This window comes from Bombina bombina, chromosome 1, assembly GCF_027579735.1.
Source record: "Bombina bombina isolate aBomBom1 chromosome 1, aBomBom1.pri, whole genome shotgun sequence".
Classification (NCBI taxonomy): domain Eukaryota; kingdom Metazoa; phylum Chordata; class Amphibia; order Anura; family Bombinatoridae; genus Bombina; species Bombina bombina.
In genome coordinates, this window is record NC_069499.1 from 434,722,944 (window position 1) to 434,743,673 (window position 20,730).

Below are 20,730 nucleotides of genomic sequence, written 5' to 3' on the forward strand. Positions count from 1 at the left end.
GTTCTATTTTTAGCCTAACCTGATATGTTATCAGGGGTAGTGTATATTTAAACATACCATAGGGACTATATAGAAAAAATATTGGGATAGCTACCTAATCCAGCAAACAACACACTCTAGATACATATTACATGTTCATGGATGCAAGTGTAGCCCTTCCTGTTGAACATTTTCCTGTGAACTTTTGCACCTGTATACAATCTGCAGGAGAAGTTGCCTAGGCAACTATTAGACTGGTTGGTCATGTGATCAAGTGAAACTGAAAGAAGAGTGTAAGACACAGGAGGAAGCAGACATGTCAGAGCAGTGAAGGTGTGTGTGTGAGGCCTGGCTGTGAGAGAGCTGCAGACTTCATCTTGTAAAGTAACAGCATTCCTCTGCTGATTTAGTGTATGCTGCCAGCTGCAGTCTGACCCTGTGAGAGAGCTGTGGAGAAGAATGCAGACAAAGTAAATGACTGGCAGACCTTGGAGTTTTCTGTCAGCCTGTGCAGATGAATCCTGTTTAGTGGTAAGAAGTATCCTCTCTCCTTGTCATACTGACAGGGCATTCTGTCCATCACATAAACATAAACAGGTCTTCCTGTGGATTGCAGTTTCCTATGAGCTGTAACTGTTTAAATGCATGTGGATTACCTTAAAGGGCCCCAACATTTCTGTGCACCAACTGGCACCCATCAGCCATTAGGGTGAAGCCTGAGGGTGGGTTCTCAGGTGGTTTGGGAGGGTGCTGGGCCTGGTTAGAGAGAGTTGGTGTGTTAGTTAGCCACTGTATTTCTTGCCTTATTTTTTATTTGCCATAATCCTTTAATACATGTTCATACTGTTTTACTGTTATTACTGTGTGTGTTGTAGTTATTTATTATGTTCCTGTCTGGGAAACCCATTCTTGCCCTGGATGCCCAGTCAGGTGGAGGCACTGCCACAGTCATGTACCCCAACTCCCAGGTAGCGGAGACTCAGGATCAGCCTGCAGAGCACATGGAGGTAGCTGGGGTAAAGACCCACAGGGGTAATTGTGGGCCTAGGCCAAACCCCGTTACATTTGGTGGTACTGCTGAGATAAATTGGGGTACACCCAGTAAGGATACGTTAATTCCACGGCCCACACTCCCATTTGTAACAGATTGGGCCCAGCAACAGAAGGTACCATTGCATCATGCAGTGATGATATGCCAGGTACCTCCCTATAGTGAGATAAAACATATCACCAAGTGCGTAGAGATTGTACTGGGAATAGAGATGGCTACCATCAGAGATATCCTGCATGATTCATACGGTCAAACTTACATGTTAGTATATTCCCATGCAGATTTGAGAGGCCGTCATAGGCCTACATGTTTATACCTTCTTGAAGCAGCTCCTGAAGGATGTCGCTTAGTGTACACTCTCCCTGATAAGGAGGAAGGGGTTACACTGCAGCAACCCTCCAGTATAGGCCAAAGAGACTTTAATGTATCAAGTTATTCCCAGATTCTGTCCCCTTTGTCAGAGAAACCCGCCAGGAGATTACCGGTTAACCCTGTAGAGACTGGGGCCATCCTCAAACGAAATGTCTACTTTTCCAGTGTGCAAGGGACAACTGCCCCTAAGACCCAAGATCTAGTGGTTCCCTCATCTCCAACATCCCCAAAACCAGGTGATTCCCTATTGAGAGCCACAAGTTCAGGAGAGAGTAACATATCTGAAATACTGCAAAAACTCTCAGAAGCCATAGTAACAGCTACCCATACCCACAGTTACTGTAAGCTGAAAGTGTTTTCTGGGAATCAGCCTGTTCCTGCCGGGGAGGAACCCTTTAAGGCCTGGAAGGATAATGCTGTACAATTATTGGAAGAATGGTCTTGTACGGATAACATAAAAAAACAACGGATAATGGAGAGCCTTCGTTTCCCAGCTACGAATATGATAAGGCTGTTTAGGGGAGTGAATGAACAAGCTACTGCACAAGATTTCCTGAAAGTTTTGCAGGATGCGTATGGAAAATCAGAGGACTCTGATGATCTATTAATCAAGTTCCTAGCCACTAAACAGAAGGAACATGAGAAAGCTTCAGACTATATCAATCGATTACAATTGTCACTGGGAAAACTGTTTTATAATGGAGCAGTCACTGCATCTGAGTTGGATGCTCGACTATCCAAACAAATTCAGAAGGGAGGCCTTAGCAATGATCCAGTCATGATCATGTTAAGAGTTAAGTTGGATGATCAAGTCTTGTCCTATTCCACACTGATCCGAAAAGCAAAAGTACTGGAGAACCAAATGTCCCCATCTCCTCCACAAAAAGGAAATTCTTCTAATGCTGCAGAGAAAGAGGATATGGAACTGTTCATCCTTAAAAAAAAGGTAGCTGAATTAGAATTATTGTCTAAGTCATTGCCAAGAAGAACAGATTATTCTCCTACCAGGAGGCAGCACCGCAGGGAGACCACAGGAAGGTTATTCCCAGAGGAACAGTCCCCCCGAGGTAACTGTTTTAAGTGTGGAAAATCAGGGCATTTCAAGCGGGAGTGTCCCACTAATTCATCAGATACAGGAGTGGAAGTGCTAGCTATTGAGCTGGAGGAGGCTCAAGTTACCAGTCCTTTCAGGAAAAGAGGAAAAAAAACCACACCCATGTTATCTGTGGGGGCTAAGATCGGGCCCAAATCTCTGATACAGTTACAAATAGAAGATATTCATGCCTCGGCCTTGTTAGATACTGGATCCCAGGTCACCATCATTAATAGAGACTTCTATTACCATCATCTAAAACATATTCCCCTGGAGCCAGCAGGAGAGTTGCAGTTGTGGGGAGTGGGATCTCAGGCCCAGCCTGTAGAGGGATGTATAAGAGTGACAATAACCATCCCACAGTTAAACACAGGAATGATCTGCCCTATGGAATTGGAAGCTCTTGTATGCTCCATGAAGAAAACAATGTGCGCCCCAATAATTTTGGGTACCAACGCAAGAATGGTGCAGGACATGTTCAGGGCCTACCTAACTGAAGTGGGAGATGTATCTCTAACCAGACTGATGGAAGTCAGCCCTGTTCTAGGGAAAGAGTGCCATCGACTAGCCCTACAAGCTAGACCAGGATCATGCCACTACTCGGGGAAAGAACCTTTATTTGTAAGGCCTGGAGAGACTAAGGCCTAGATTTGGAGTTCGGCGGTAAAAGGGCTGTTAACGCTCCGCGGGCTTTTTTCTGGCCGCACCATAAATTTAACTCTGGTATCGAGAGTTTAAACAAATGCTGCGTTAGGCTCCAAAAAAGGAGCGTAGAGCATTTTTACCGCAAATGCAACTCTCGATACCAGAGTTGCTTACGGACGCGGCCGGCCTCAAAAACGTGCTTGTGCACGATTCTCCCATAGGAAACAATGGGGCTGTTTGAGCTGAAAAAAACCTAACACCTGCAAAAAAGCAGCGTTCAGCTCCTAACGCAGCCCCATTGTTTCCTATGGGGAAACACTTCCTACGTCTGCACCTAACACTCTAACATGTACCCCGAGTCTAAACACCCTTAGCCTTACACTTATTAACCCCTAATCTTCCGCCCCCGTTATCGCTGACCCCTGCATATTTTTTTTAACCCCTAATCTGCCGCTCCGTAAACCACCGCAACCTACGTTATCCCTATGTACCCCTAATCTGCTGCCCTAACATCGCCGACCCCTATATTATATTTATTAACCCCTAATCTGCCCCCCTCAACGTCGCCGACACCTGCCTACACTTATTAACCCCTAATCTGCCGAGCGGACCTGAGCGCTACTACAATAAAGTTATTAACCCCTAATCCGCCTCACTAACCCTATCATAAATAGTATTAACCCCTAATCTGCCCTCCCTAACATCGCCGACACCTACCTTCAATTATTAACCCCTAATCTGCCGAGCGGACCTCACCGCTACTATAATAAATGTATTAACCCCTAAAGCTAAGTCTAACCCTAATACTAACACCCCCCTAAATTAAATATAATTTACATCTAACAAAATAAATTAACTCTTATTAAATAACTTATTCCTATTTAAAGCTAAATACTTACCTGTAAAATAAATCCTAATATAGCTACAATATAAATTATAATTATATTATAGCTATTTTAGGATTAATATTTCTTTTACAGGCAACTTTGTAATTATTTTAACCAGGTACAATAGCTATTAAATAGTTAAGAACTATTTAATAGTTACCTAGTTAAAATAATAACAAATTTACCTGTAAAATAAATCCTAACCTAAGATATAATTAAACCTAACACTACCCTATCAATAAATTAATTAAATAAACTACCTACAATTACCTACAATTAACCTAACACTACACTATCAATAAATTAATTAAACACAATTCCTACAAATAAATACAATTAAATAAACTAGCTAAAGTACAAAAAATAAAAAAGAACTAAGTTACAAAAAATAATAAAATATTTACAAACATAAGAAAAATATTACAACAATTTTAAACTAATTACACCTACTCTAAGCCCCCTAATAAAATAACAAAGACCCCCAAAATAAAAAATTCCCTACCCTATTCTAAATTAAAAAAGTTACAAGCTCTTTTACCTTACCAGCCCTGAACAGGGCCCTTTGCGGGGCATGCCCCAAGGATTTCAGCTCTTTTGCCTGTAAAAAAAAACATACCATACCCCCCCCCAACATTACAACCCACCAACCACATACCCCTAATCTAATCCAAACCCCCCTTAAATAAACCTAACACTAAGCCCCTGAAGATCTTCCTACCTTGTCTTCACCATACCAGGTTCACCGATCCGTCCTGGCTCCAACATCTTCATCCAACCCAAGCGGGGGTTGGCGATCCATCATCCGGTGCTGAAGAGGTCCAGAAGAGGCTCCAAAGTCTTCCTCCTATCCGGCAAGAAGAGGACATCCGGACCGGCAAACATCTTCTCCAAGCGGCATCTTCAATCTTCTTCCATCCGGTGCGGAGCGGGTCCATCTTGAAGCAGGCGACGCGGATCCATCCTCTTCTTCCGTTGTCTCCCGACGAATGACGGTTCCTTTAAGGGACGTCATCCAAGATGGCGTCCCTCGAATTCCGATTGGCTGATAGGATTCTATCAGCCAATCGGAATTAAGGTAGGAATTTTCTGATTGGCTGATGGAATCAGCCAATCAGAATCAAGTTCAATCCGATTGGCTGATCCAATCAGCCAATCAGATTGAGCTCGCATTCTATTGGCTGTTCCGATCAGCCAATAGAATGCGAGCTCAATCTGATTGGCTGATTGGATCAGCCAATCGGATTGAACTTGATTCTGATTGGCTGATTCCATCAGCCAATCAGAAAATTCCTACCTTAATTCCGATTGGCTGATAGAATCCTATCAGCCAATCGGAATTCGAGGGACGCCATCTTGGATGACGTCCCTTAAAGGAACCGTCATTCGTCGGGAGACAACGGAAGAAGAGGATGGATCCGCGTCGCCTGCTTCAAGATGGACCCGCTCCGCACCGGATGGAAGAAGATTGAAGATGCCGCTTGGAGAAGATGTTTGCCGGTCCGGATGTCCTCTTCTTGACGGATAGGAGGAAGACTTTGGAGCCTCTTCTGGACCTCTTCAGCACCGGATGATGGATCGCCAACCCCCGCTTGGGTTGGATGAAGATGTTGGAGCCAGGACGGATCGGTGAACCTGGTATGGTGAAGACAAGGTAGGAAGATCTTCAGGGGCTTAGTGTTAGGTTTATTTAAGGGGGGTTTGGGTTAGATTAGGGGTATGTGGGTGGTGGGTTGTAATGTTGGGGGGGGGGGTATGGTATGTTTTTTTTTACAGGCAAAAGAGCTGAAATCCTTGGGGCATGCCCCGCAAAGGGCCCTGTTCAGGGCTGGTAAGGTAAAAGAGCTTGTAACTTTTTTAATTTAGAATAGGGTAGGGAATTTTTTATTTTGGGGGGCTTTGTTATTTTATTAGGGGGCTTAGAGTAGGTGTAATTAGTTTAAAATTGTTGTAATATTTTTCTTATGTTTGTAAATATTTTATTATTTTTTGTAACTTAGTTCTTTTTTATTTTTTGTACTTTAGCTAGTTTATTTAATTGTATTTATTTGTAGGAATTGTGTTTAATTAATTTATTGATAGTGTAGTGTTAGGTTAATTGTAGGTAATTGTAGGTAGTTTATTTAATTATTTTATTGATAGGGTAGTGTTAGGTTTAATTATATCTTAGGTTAGGATTTATTTTACAGGTAAATTTGTTATTATTTTAACTAGGTAGCTATTAAATAGTTCTTAACTATTTAATAGCTATTGTACCTGGTTAAAATAAATACCAAGTTGCCTGTAAAATAAATATTAATCCTAAAATAGCTATAATATCATTATAATTTATATTGTAGCTATATTAGGATTTATTTTACAGGTAAGTATTTAGCTTTAAATAGGAATCATTTATTTAATAAGAGTTAATTAATTTCGTTAGATTTAAATTATATTTAACTTAGGGGGGTGTTAGTGTTAGGGTTAGACTTAGCTTTAGGGGTTAATCAATTTATTAGAATAGCGGTGAGGTCCGCTCGGCAGATTAGGGGTTAATAATTGAAGGTAGGTGTCGGCGATGTTAGGGAGGGCAGATTAGGGGTTAATACTATTTATGATAGGGTTAGTGAGGCGGATTAGGGGTTAATAACTTTATTATAGTAGCGCTCAGGTCCGCTCGGCAGATTAGGGGTTAATAAGTGTAGGCAGGTGTCGGCGACGTTGAGGGGGGCAGATTAGGGGTTAATAAATATAATATAGGGGTCGGCGGTGTTAGGGGTAGCAGATTAGGGGTACATAGGGATAACGTAGGTGGCGGCGCTTTGCGGTCGGAAGATTAGGGGTTAATTATTTTAAGTAGCTGGCGGCGACGTTGTGGGGGGCAGGTTAGGGGTTAATAAATGTAATACAGGGGTCGGCGGGGTTAGGGGCAGCAGATTAGGGGTACATAAGTATAACGTAGGTGGCGGTCGGCAGATTAGGGGTTAAAAATTTAAATCGAGTGGTGGCGATGTGGGGGGACATCGGTTTAGGGGTATATAGGTAGTTTATGGGTGTTAGTGTACTTTAGGGTACAGTAGTTAAGAGCTTTATGAACCGGCGTTAGCCAGAAAGCTCTTAACTCCTGCTATTTTCAGGCGGCTGGAATTTTGTCGTTAGAGCTCTAACGCTCACTTCAGAAACGACTCTAAATACCGGCGTTAGAAAGATCCCATTGAAAAGATAGGATACGCAAATGGCGTAGGGGGATCTGCGGTATGGAAAAGTCGCGGCTGAAAAGTGAGCGTTAGACCCTTTAATCACTGACTCCAAATACCGGCGGTAGCCTAAAACCAGCGTTAGGAGCCTCTAACGCTGTTTTTGACGGCTACCGCCGAACTCCAAATCTAGGCCTAAGACTCTATGAGCCATAGCATCTATGCACCATGAAATATCAGGAGGAACCAGGCAATACCTCATTGAGTCCTTCCCTGAGGAGGATGCAAAAAAGGGGTGGACTGAGGTGAAAGACTGGCGGAATCACTGGTGTAAAGATTTTCCGATAATGAAAAGAAAGAGATCAGAATTGATCGTCACCAGAAGATTGGTGTGATTCACTTGTTGGACCAAGTCTCTTCAGTAATGTCTGTAAAGGCAGAACAGGGAGGTGATCATGAAGGACCTATAGTTTTTGAACTGGAAGATTCTCCTCTACCACAAAAGTGGAGAGATAGCCTCTGATCCAAATTGGCTAATCGAGAGAAAGTCTTCTCCAGGAAAGAAATGGATGTGGGATGTGCAAAGAGTGCCACACATGCTATCAGACTTTCTGACCCAGCTCCTTTCAGAGAAAGATCAAGGAGAATACCCCCTCGAGATGTGGAAGATGTCCGGGATATAGTCAAACAGATGGAAGAATCTGGCATTATTAGAGAGTCCAGAAGTCCATATGCCTCACCCATAGTGGTAGTTAGGAAAAAGAATCAATCTACTCTGCCACGGATAGAAGATCTGCTAGATGCCCTTTCTGGAAGCCAGTGGTTCAGCGTTCTGGACTTGAGGTCTGGGTATTATCAGGTACCCATGAAGAAGGAGGATCAGGAAAAGACAGCTTTCATCTGTCCCTTGGGATTCTACGAGTTTACAAGGATGCCCCAAGGGGTCACTGGAGCTCCCGCCACCTTTCAATGGCTGATGGAGAAGACTGTGGGGGATATGAATCCCAAAGAGTGCCTAGTCTATCTTGATGACCTCATAGTGTTTGGAAGGACACCAGAAGAGCACGAACAGCGATTGCTGAAGGTGTTGGATCGACTCCAAGCAGAGGGTCTGAAATTATCAATAGACAAATGTCGGTTTGCCCAGAACTCTGTTACATATGTAGGTCATATTGTTTCCGCACAAGGTGTGACAACTGACCCGACCAAAATTGAAGCGGTGATGAACTGGCCCAGGCCAGATAACATCAGTGAGCTGCGCTCATTTCTTGGATTCTGCGGTTACTACCAGAGGTTTGTGAAAGACTATTCAAAGATTGCTCGAGAGCTATACAACCTGTTAAAGACTACCTCTGCTATAGAGGGTGTTAAGGCGCCAAGTCCTAAAGACTCCTTCGGAAAGAAATGGACCTCAGGATGCGAAGAAGCCTTCTTGATGACCTCATAGTGTTTGGAAGGACACCAGAAGAGCACGAACAGCGATTGCTGAAGGTGTTGGATCGACTCCAAGCAGAGGGTCTGAAATTATCAATAGACAAATGTCGGTTTGCCCAGAACTCTGTTACATATGTAGGTCACATTGTTTCCACACAAGGTGTGACAACTGACCCGACCAAAATTGAAGCGGTGATGAACTGGCCCAGGCCAGATAACATCAGTGAGCTGCGCTCATTTCTTGGATTCTGCGGTTACTACCAGAGGTTTGTGAAAGACTATTCAAAGATTGCTCGAGAGCTATACAACCTGTTAAAGACTACCTCTGCTATAGAGGGTGTTAAGGCGCCAAGTCCTAAAGACTCCTTCGGAAAGAAATGGACCTCAGGATGCGAAGAAGCCTTCTTAATCTTGAAGAAAAGACTCACAGAAGCTCCTGTATTGGCATATTCAGATCCTGAGAAACCATATGTGCTCCATGTTGATGCCAGTATGGAAGGCCTAGGGGCCGTATTGCATCAGAGCTACCCGGAAGGGTTAAGACCAGTGGCCTACATAAGTAGAAGTCTAACTGGTGCAGAGAAAAACTATCCGGTCCATAAGCTAGAATTCTTGGCGCTCAAGTGGGCAATTGTGGACAAGTTACATGACTATTTATATGGAGCAACATTCGAGGTAAGGACGGATAACAATCCGCTTACTTATATTCAAACAACAGCAAAGCTGGATGCCACAGGGCATAGGTGGCTGGCAGCATTGTCAAACTATAGTTTCAGCCTTAAATACAAGCCAGGCCCTAAGAATGTCAGTGTGGATGCTCTGTCCCGCAGACCTGGACTTCCTCCTCATGAAGAAAAGGAGGAATGGGAAGAAATCCCTGTGCCTGGGGTAGGAGCCCTGTGCCAAACATATGTAGTGGCTGAGAGGCAGGATGAGTTCTCTGAACTCAGAGGAATAGATTCCATATGTCACTCCCCAGAAGCTGTACCAGAGGTATTCTGTGCTCCAGCAATGCTCCAACAGTGGTCTCACATAACCAATGAAGACAAGAAGAAAGCCCAGTCACAGGACTGGTATATAGGGACAGTCCTCAAGGCAATGAGAGCCAAGAACCCTAAATTACTGAGCTCCCTTCCCATTGGACAAAGAGATTTGTACCGGAGAGAATGGAGTAAACTACATCTAGAAGATGGAATCTGTTACAAACTGCTGTTTGTAACTGGCCCTTTAAATGAAAAATTGCCCTGCTTCCCTGGATTTTGGAGAAGCCTATTTGCCAGCCTCCTTCCACATGACTATGGCCCCTGGAAGATTGTGCCCCTGAGGACATATTGACTTTTGTTGGGTGTGTGTGGCCCTTTAAGAACCATCTGGGGACATATTGTGACTTTGATGAACAATGCCCCTTTAAGACTATGTCCCCAGACCTGTGAAATGACTTGTCCCTGGCTTTCTCCCACTTGGTTCAGTTTCATTGTGTGCCATTAAGAGTTAAATTTTGTTCAGCTTCAAGAAACCTATTCTAAATACAAGTCTGCTGGGATTAGCTCTAATTAGGTTTAGTGATCAACTTTCCCATTGTCTAATCAGACTAGTATTGATAAGGTGGACTGCATTGTTTTATTGTGTGTAATGTTATCTGCTGAAGTAAATGTTGTGGCCTGTCAAAGGGAGTGTCTCTCTATCTAATATCAAATGTGTGATGGGGGATTTTATGCCTCCCCCTGAGAGTGTCCTGTTTGCATGTAACCTGAATAAAAGCAGGCTGTGTGCTCCAGCACATCAGACCTATGTTGACCCTCTAACTTGAAGCTTTGACTCATGTTTGTAGGATACAGCTTATATCACTACAGGGATTGCTATGTTTTTCATACTCCCTTAGCTACAGGGATTGCTACAGAAGGAAGAGGTTCACCTACTGGAGCCTGGTCATAGGTCCAGGGCGCAGAGCAGACGGCGAGATACCAGCCCAGCAGCGGTGGTTCATAGAGTCTGCATTACTTATGGTGGCTACGCAGCAGTTATAGTGTCCACGGTGCTGCTGCTCCTTTGGTGAGCGCTAGGAGCATCCTTTTCTACGGTCCAACTTCCAGCTAGCCTGGAGGCAACCGTAACAGAATCCTTTATAGAATTATAAAATACCATGACCACCCTGGTTGAAAGCAGCTAGTGTTACCTCATAGATATCGGGGAATGGTCCTAAGAGCCCTCCATGATCAACATGGGCATCTTGGGGTAGACAAGACCTATGGCCTGGTACAAGACCGGTTCTATTGGCCTCGCATGAGAGAACATGTTGAACATTATGTGAAGAGCTGCAGAAGATGTATTCAGAGAAAGACTCTGCCTGTGAGAGCTGCCCCTATGGGCCACATGAGAAGTACAGGACCCCTGGATCTTGTGTGCATGGACTATCTATGTATTGAGAATGATACTACCGGAATTGGCAATGTTCTGGTAGTAACAGACCATTTCACCAGATACGCTCAGGCTTTTCCCACTAAAGACCAGAAGGCTGTGACCGTAGCCAAGGTCCTCTGGCAGAAATATTTTATGCACTACGGTCTGCCCAATCGAATACATTCTGATCAAGGTAGTGACTTTGAGAGTAAGCTGATCAAAGAACTGTTGGATATGTTGCAGGTTCACAAGTCCAGAACAACACCCTACCACCCTGAGGGTGATGCCCAGCCTGAGCGTTTTAATAGGACACTCCTAGATATGCTCGGGACTCTGAAACAAGTGGAGAAGCGGTCCTGGAGTAAGCATGTAGAAGCAATGGTCCACTCATATAATTGCACAAGGCATGAGTCTACAGGATTCTCACCCTATTTCCTAATGTTTGGAAAGGAAGCCAGACTACCGATAGATGTCCGGTTGGGGGTGTCCCCAGATGGGACAAAGTCAGACTCTCACTTCCAGCATGTGAGGACCCTCAGACAAAACCTTCACAGTGCCTACGAGTTGGCCACTCAAGCTGTGGCAAAAATGGAGGAACGCAACAAAAGAAGATAAGATACTAAAGTGAAGCATCGGGAAGTCCAAGCGGGAGATAAGGTTCTCCTCCGGAATCTAGGGGTACCTGAGAAACACAAATTAGCAGACAGATGGAAGGATACCCTATTTGAAGTTGTGTCTAAGCTAAAGGGGCTGCCAGTGTATAATATAAAAGGCCCAGAAGGCCGGATCAAAGCTTGGCATAGGAACCATCTACTACCAATAGCCTATATCGATGAAGAGGAAGGGAGTATTAGTGAATGGGAGAAAAGCACAACGGAGAGTCCTGAAAATGAGGCAATAGAGACTCCAGAAGCTCTTAGTGCTGATGATCAATGGTGGTCTCCTCCTGCTGAGGAAACACAGCACTTTCCTTCCTCTCCTCCCTTAGCCTCCTCTACATTGAATCCCAACAGCCCCAACTTTGTGCCTGGGACCCCAAAAAGAGACTCTTGTATCATGGGAGAGCCAGGGTCTCAAGCATCTGGTGACCTCCCCACCCAAGTGGCCAGAGCTGAAGATTCCCAGGCACATTCTGGACTTCCTCAGAGAGAACAGAGACTGGGTACTAGAATATGACAGCCTCCCAGGGTTCTTACTTATGATCAAGTCGGAGAACCCAGTTATGTACATATGCCCCAGGTACAGTCTAAAATAGTTGATTTTCTGTATGCGGTTGCGGACATTATGAATGTTTGAACCCCTCTGTACTAGAATAAACTGTAAGATAGTTATCATTTGTTTATAGGACTGTTAGTGCATTTATTATTATTTATATGTTTTGTTTTTTCAATTTACCTCTTGGTGGAACCTTGCCAGTGGAAGGCAAGGATTTTACGAGGGGGAGAATGTAGCCCTTCCTGTTGAACATTTTCCTGTGAACTTTTGCACCTGTATACAATCTGCAGGAGAAGTTGCCTAGGCAACTATTAGACTGGTTGGTCATGTGATCAAGTGAAACTGAAAGAAGAGTGTAAGACACAGGAGGAAGCAGACATGTCAGAGCAGTGAAGGTGTGTGTGTGTGAGGCCTGGCTGTGAGAGAGCTGCAGACTTCATCTTGTAAAGTAACAGCATTCCTCTGCTGATTTAGTGTATGCTGCCAGCTGCAGTCTGACTCTGTGAGAGAGCTGCAGACTTCATCTTGTAAAGTAACAGCATTCCTCTGCTGATTTAGTGTATGCTGCCAGCTGCAGTCTGACCCTGTGAGAGAGCTGTGGAGAAGAATGCAGACAAAGTAAATGACTGGCAGACCTTGGAGTTTTCTGTCAGCCTGTGCAGATGAATCCTGTTTAGTGGTAAGAAGTATCCTCTCTCCTTGTCATACTGACAGGGCATTCTGTCCATCACATAAACTTATAAACAGCTCTTCCTGTGGATTGCAGTTTCCTATGAGCTGTAACTGTTTAAATGCATGTGGATTACCTTAAAGGGCCCCAACATTTCTGTGCACCAACTGGTACCCATCAGCCATTAGGGTGAAGCCTGAGGGTGGGTTCTCAGGTGGTTTGGGAGGGTGCTGGGCCTGGTTAGAGAGAGTTGGTGTGTTAGTTAGCCACTGTATTTCTTGCCTTATTTTTTATTTGCCATAATGCTTTAATACATGTTCATACTGTTTTACTGTTATTACTGTGTGTGTTGTAGTTATTTATTATGTTCCTGTCTGGGAAACCCATTCTTGCCCTGGATGCCCAGTCAGGTGGAGGCACTGCCACAGTCATGTACCCCAACTCCCAGGTAGCGGAGACTCAGAATCAGCCTGCAGAGCACATGGAGGTAGCTGGGGTAAAGACCCACAGGGGTAATTGTGGGCCTAGGCCAAACCCTGTTACACAAGTGTGAAATTAATATATATATATGGACTGAGCACTATTTCCCCTTTCAACAGAGGGCAGACACATGTATCTTGTTTGTCTTTTAAATGATTTTAATGTGTGTCTTAGTTTTTCCTTTTTAATTTAGGTACAGTATATTAAAAGTTAAATTTTATATTCAGTGCTCCCTCTTTACTCACCCCTTTCCCTGTTTAATAAATGTGGTATAATCCTCAACTATACATTATAAGTGTGCATAAAGTAATTCTTTCCTTCTCCTTACTCTTAATACTTTCTTAGTACTTGGCACTGCCTTTTGTAGTAACCTAGGTTTTCCTACAGTAAGGATTGAGTATTTACCCTACCCCTCCCATCCGGTCTGAACTCACTTTCAGACCACTAGTATTTATTTTTATTTTTTTCATGTTTGTCTTTAGTTGATATCTGTAGCCCGTACCTTTTTAATTTTTTTCATTTCTATTAGTGGGTTTTTGTACCATCCACACTTTGGGTCTAATCAGCTCATGATCTCATGAACACACAGTCCATAATTGATGCGTGCTATAGACTGGTTTTAATTTGTAATTTTTAACATTTGTATCCCTGGTCTCTTAGATTTATAATTTTGTCAACACTGGTTAAACTTAAATTATACTCCCATGGATGTCTCAATAGGCCTTTGGGTTATATATAGCCTCTTCATTTTTTATGATTTGATACGATATAGGGGTTTACTTGCTGGGTTACAGCCCTGCATATGTGTCCAGTCTGAATTCAGCTCCTATGATTGTTGAGTCATTAGTGTCTATGGTTTGTACCTGTTGCGGTGTCTTATCCATAATTTTTTGGCCTCTATGGCTTTCATAAATGGTTATCCCATTCATATTTACATTTATTTCGTGTATAATATATTATCCACATTTGATATAATCATTCATTTATTCCTTTTGTTTATTGACAGGTCATTTTGTCCCACGTATGCTTTCTCAGATGTTACGGTTCTTAACACTTTGGGTGCACCATTGTCAGATATATAGTATACTCTTGCCCCTTATACTATGATCACATCCCATAGTGGTGGGTGTATTGACCTGATTAAATATTTTTGAGATTCTGATGTATAGGACTGCTCCGGCTCTCTATTTACATCTTTGTATTGGTTATCGGGTGACATGACACGCCCCCTGCTATGACGCCTCTTCCTGAAGTTGCCAGAGGCTGGTCTGTTACATCACATCCTGGTTGGTCTGAGCTTACAAATTTTAACCAATCAGAGGTTTGTTTTGTATTCCATTCGGTCTCCCGGCTATCCTCTTACGATTGGAGAATTGTAATGATGACTCATGCCCTGGCGAATACTATTGGCTAGTTCCTCCGATGGACGCTCTCATTATGTACGGCTCGCATTTTCTTTGCATTTATTACAAGCAGGCGACAAAGATTTTTATTTTATTATAGTTTGGTGATTTGTAGTTTGGGCTATAGCTGATCGGATCACTGAGAGGTGGATGCACTTAACCACTTTTATATTTTCACAGTATACGGTTTATCACTCATTACAACACCATACCTTTCTGATTGCTAATTGTTAAGTATTCTGCATTGGAGCATTTTTTGCACACTGTCAGCCGTGATTGGCTGTGCTTTTGGGGGAGGGTTCCCTAGGTCTTTATAAGTCTTGTTTCCGCACTTGTTGTTTCTCAGAGGAAGGGACAGCATCTAGTCCTGAAATGTCACACTAAATAAAGCCTTTTTGTCACTGATGCCTGAAGACCAGTGAGTGCTTATTTCTACGAATCTACATTTAAACATTATAGCACCCTGGCCGATATATATATATATATATATATATATATATATATATATATATATATATATACACACACACACACTTTGGAGCCCTTTCTACTCAAATACCAAAAACCAGAACATTCATTTTTTAAAATTTGTAATATTTAATAATGTGATGTATTGTGTATGTACTGTACATACTTTACATTCCAATGTTCTTATAGGGGAAATATTTTATGTAATTTTAAATAGATATTCCTGTATATATATATATATATATATATATATATAATGCAACAAAAATATCCACACTCACTGGGCTTATATGGAAAAAAAACTTTATAGAAGTGACGTTTTGGGGTACAACACCCCTTCCTCAGACCAAAAAAACAGTGAAATAACAAACATAATAAAAGATGATAAGCCCCACCCCCAACATACAGAATTGCGCCAAAATGTGGTTGTCATGGTGATCACATACAGCACTGTTACCAATGGAAACCCAACAATGAAAAAAAGAAAAATATAAAAATGTTGAAATAATCAGAACATCCATAACTTAAGCAAAATGCACAATTACGGAAATAATAACACAAGCATATTTCAACAATAAATTGTGAACCTTTGAGCAAAGAATTATAACGTGCATATCACACCCTTATTCATCTGCAGAGGTGTTGGATTGTAATACTAAAATGCGTTTATTATGTATCATAGTCTGTATATGGGCGCAGAATTATAACAGAACTGATAGCCATGAAGCGTAGGATAGTATGGGCTATTGCTAGTTACGTAGTGGTTCAAAGTATATATACACACAATGTACAGACTATCCCAAATACAGGGACATAGTGAGGAGTTACCTACTTGCAACACTGTACGTATCACCCGTATAGAAGCCCTGCACTGCATTGCTCCCTGTGTTAGTTCTGGTCACGTGAGTGTGGGTGAGTGTCATCATCCACTTTATCATGTCACGCCCCTCAAGTTACGATTTTATACAGGGCTCCCCAATAGGGCTATGTTGAATGCCCAAAACAATCTCTACCCTGCACCTATAGCCACATACTAATAACACTTCTCAAAGGATATGGGATATGATGTCAAAAACGACCATAAATTAAAATAATTTTGTAACTATACCCACAACTGTACCAAATTGTGTTATATGGTTATCCCTATATCTGGCTAGACAGGGGTGTGAACTAAACAGGTGAGCCAGGGAATATAGACTTAAACCTCCAGGTCAAATAGTATCATGATATGTGAGTAACCCTAGTATGTACAATTTCTAATTGAATGTCTACTAAGAACTAATGCGCATATCTCATATAAGTAGGTCTCAAGATAGGTATCATACCATCTATATCATAAAATACAGTACTCATGGGTATGTGGATGTAACTTATCTTAATAGCAGATATATGAAAATATATACTCAATATATGTGAGCCTATATATACTAGATACCTAATAAGTAGTGTCAGTCCATGATTATGCATAGGTGTAACATGAGCCTATTGCCTAAATTGTCAGATTAACAGGAGCAAGCCCACTAGGTGATAATATCAGAAGCACAGAATATATACATAGCAGAAGAATAATGATGATATAGAAAGCCCCCCCCCCCCCCCCCCCAAAAAAAGCAAAAAAAGACCTGAAAAGCAGAATATTATAAAGAACATGTTTTACGGACATGTTATAAAGAACATTTTATAATACCTGTTACAAACAATATGTTACAAAGAAATATACTATAAAAATAAATATATTATAAAAATATATTATAAAACACAATGCCAATCATTATTAATGTTAAGGCCATTTGGAGAAACTGCATTGAGTTCATAAGTCCATCTTGATTCGTACCTTAACAGTGCTGTTGCTCTGTCTCCCCCTCTCTTTAGTGGTGGAATGTGATCAATAAGTCTAAACCTAAGATCTGTGACAGAGTGTCCTTTGTCCAAAAAGTAGCGTGCCACTGGTTGGTCTGACTTTCCTGATTTCAATGCTTGTCCAATGGCTGAGCGGTGGTTAGCCATCCTTGTCCTTGTGTCGTCACAGGTTTTGCCCACATAAAACCTTCCACATGGACAGTTCAATAGATATACCACAAGAGTGGTTGTACAAGTCAGGAAGAATTGTATTTGATATTTGCAGTTGGTATGGGGGTGTCTAAATTCCAGTCCCGGAATCATCAAATTACAAGTAGTACAGGACGGGCATCTGTAGCAACCCTTCTTAGATGTAGATAGCCAAGTTCTATTCACATAACAGTGGCTGGGGTCTGTATTCATGAGCATATCTTTCATATTATGGGCCCTTTTATACGTGACTCTAGGTGGTTGTTCAAAAGGAAGTGTGGGGTCACTGTCAATGATTCCCCAGTGTTGTTTGATGCTCCTCTGTATCCTTTCGGTTTGTGGACAAAAAATGGTCAAAAAAGATAATTGTTGGTCCTTAATACTTCTCGTAGAGTGTTGAGCAGATCCTTTTGTTTTAACCTTTCCAAATCTTCTCTGGTTTGTTTGATGAGGTCAGGATGATATCCTCTTTGTATGAATCTATCGCTCATTTAGTTTAATTGTGTTTCCCATAAGGAATCATCAGTATTATTCCTGATAACACGCATCATCTGTCCTTTAGGTATGGCTTTGATAAGATTCTTTGGATGACAGATCTTAGCGTAGAGGAGGGAGTTTCTGTCTGTTTCTTTCCAAAATAAGGTGGACTTCAGTAGTCCCCCACTTTTATATAATTTTAAGTCCAAAAAATCAATTTGTTCTTTATCAAAAGACATCTTGAATCTCACTGTTGAGTCTATAGAGTTGATCACATTGGTCCATTCCATCAAAGATTCGGCTGATCCTCTACACAACACCATCAGCAAATCATCAATATACCTCTTGAAGAATTGTATGTGTGGATTGGAGTAGATGTTCAATACTTTGTTTTCGTAAAAGTCCATAAGGAGGTTTGCATAGGCCGGGGCCATATTTGACCCCATAGCCGTCCACATAAGTATCAAATTCACTCATCCTTTTAGTAGGAATAAAGGAAAGGCCCTTATTGAGGACCTGACTTTCAACGTCCGTGAGTATGTGGCTACTATATTGTACTGTTGAGTACAATATCTTCAGGTTCTATGTTGATGGACGGGGGGCATCCTTTTACGTCTCCCCCACTGCGGGTTCGCTCTGTGTTTCCTCTTCTTGTGCCACCAGATCGGTAGTGACCCCCTGAAAAACCTGTTGTCAGTATGTGTTGTACCAGGTCTCATGCCGGTTTCATTATCAGAACCTGAACTACTATCCACAGTGGCCCATGTTCTTCTTGCATAGAATCTCCTCTGTGGGCGGTAAGATCTGTGAACCTGGGTCCCTGATTGCCAAGAGTATACCAGTTTTTCTTTGTAATCCTCAGTCACCGTATCCAATTTCCTATTTTTAAAGGCCAGTAATTCTTTTCTGTATGTGTCCATCTGGACTCTTAATTTTTCCAGCCAATCTTCTGTCTTATCATCTCTTAGGATGTGTTCCTGTTTATCTTTAAATGTTGTAAGTTCTGCTCTCAACTTTATGGTAAGATTTCTCAGTTCCTCTATTACCAAGAGGATAAGGTCCATGGAGCATTTGTTAAGAATTTGGAACCATTTGATGCAAAAGGATGGATTGTTTCTCCCAATAGTTGGTACATTGCGTATCCTAGATCCACACGGGATCATACTACTCCTATAATATTTTGAGAGGTATTTGGCATGCTTTTCCAAGTCAAACTCCTTCTTCATCAATTTTAAGTAGGAATGGTAAATATTTGTGGGTGCCAGCTAACTTTGTTCAACTTCCTCTATATCCACCAGGATTCTTGCTGCATCGTCAGCCGAGAAGGCAAAAGTGCCCAAATCCAACGTGGTTACCTCAGTATCTGTGTTATCTATAATTCCTGAATCCATTAAAAGCAGATGATTGGTGTGGACCTCTAGTGCCCGTGTACCATGGAAAAGTGAAGAGATATAAAAGTCAGGGTGAGGTCTGTTACACCTAAATCAATTAGTGGGTGCCAAATCCCAATATCCATATATATATAAAACGTCCCAAAATGGACTAGCACTCTCACCTTATACAGGCAACTGCCAGGGTGTCAGGAAATGTGGATTCAATTCAAATGCAACAAAAATATCCGCACTCACTGAGCTTATATGGAAAAAACTTTATAGAAGTGATGTTTCCGGGTACAACACCCCTTCCTCAGACCAAACAAACAGTGAAATAACAAACATAATAAAAGATGATAAGCCCCACCCCCAACATACAGAATTGTGCCAAAATGTGGTTGTCATGGTGATCACATACAGCACTCACTGTTACCAAGGGAAACACAACAATGAAAAAAAGAAAAATATAAAAATGTTGAAATAATCAGAACATCCATAACTTAAGCAAAATGCACAATTACAGAAATAATAACACAAGCATATTTCAACAATAAATTGTGAACCTTTGAGTGAAGAATTATAACGTGCATATCATACCCTTATTCATCTGCAGAGGTGTTGGATTGTAATAATAAAATGCGTTTATTGTGTATCATAGTCTGTATATGGGCGCAGAATTATAACAGAACTGATAGTCATGAAGCGTAGGATAGTATAATATATATATATTTATATACAGGGAGTGCAGAATTATTAGGCAAGTTGTATTTTTGAGGATTAATTTTATTATTGAACAACAACCATGTTCTCAATGAACCCAAAAAACTCATTAATATCAAAGCTGAATAGTTTTGGAAGTAGTTTTTAGTTTGTTTTTAGTTATAGCTATTTTAGGGGGATATCTGTGTGTGCAGGTGACTATTACTGTGCATAATTATTAGGCAACTTAACAAAAAACAAATATGTACCCATTTCAATTATTTATTTTTACCAGTGAAACCAATATAACATCTCAACATTCACAAATATACATTTCTGACATTCAAAAACAAAACAAAAACAAATCAGTGACCAATATAGCCACCTTTCTTTGCAAGGACACTCAAAAGCCTGCCATCCATGGATTCTGTCAGTATTTTGATCTGTTCACCATCAACATTGCGTGCAGCAGCAACCACAGCCTCCCAGACACTGTTCAGAGAGGTGTACTGTTTTCCCTCCTTGTAAATCTCACATTTGATGATGGACCACAGGTTCTCAATGGGGTTCAGATCAGGTGAACAAGGAGGCAATGTCATTAGAATTTCTTCTTTTATACCCTTTCTTGCCAGCCATGCTGTGGAGTACTTGGACGCGTGTGATGGAGCATTGTCCTGCATGAAAATCATGTTTTTCTTGAAGGATGCAGACTTCTTCCTGTACCACTGCTTGAAGAAGGTGTCTTCCAGAAACTGGCAGTAGGACTGGGAGTTGAGCTTGACTCCATCCTCAACCCGAAAAGGCCCCACAAGCTCATCTTTGATGATACCAGCCCAAACCAGTACTCCACCTCCACCTTGCT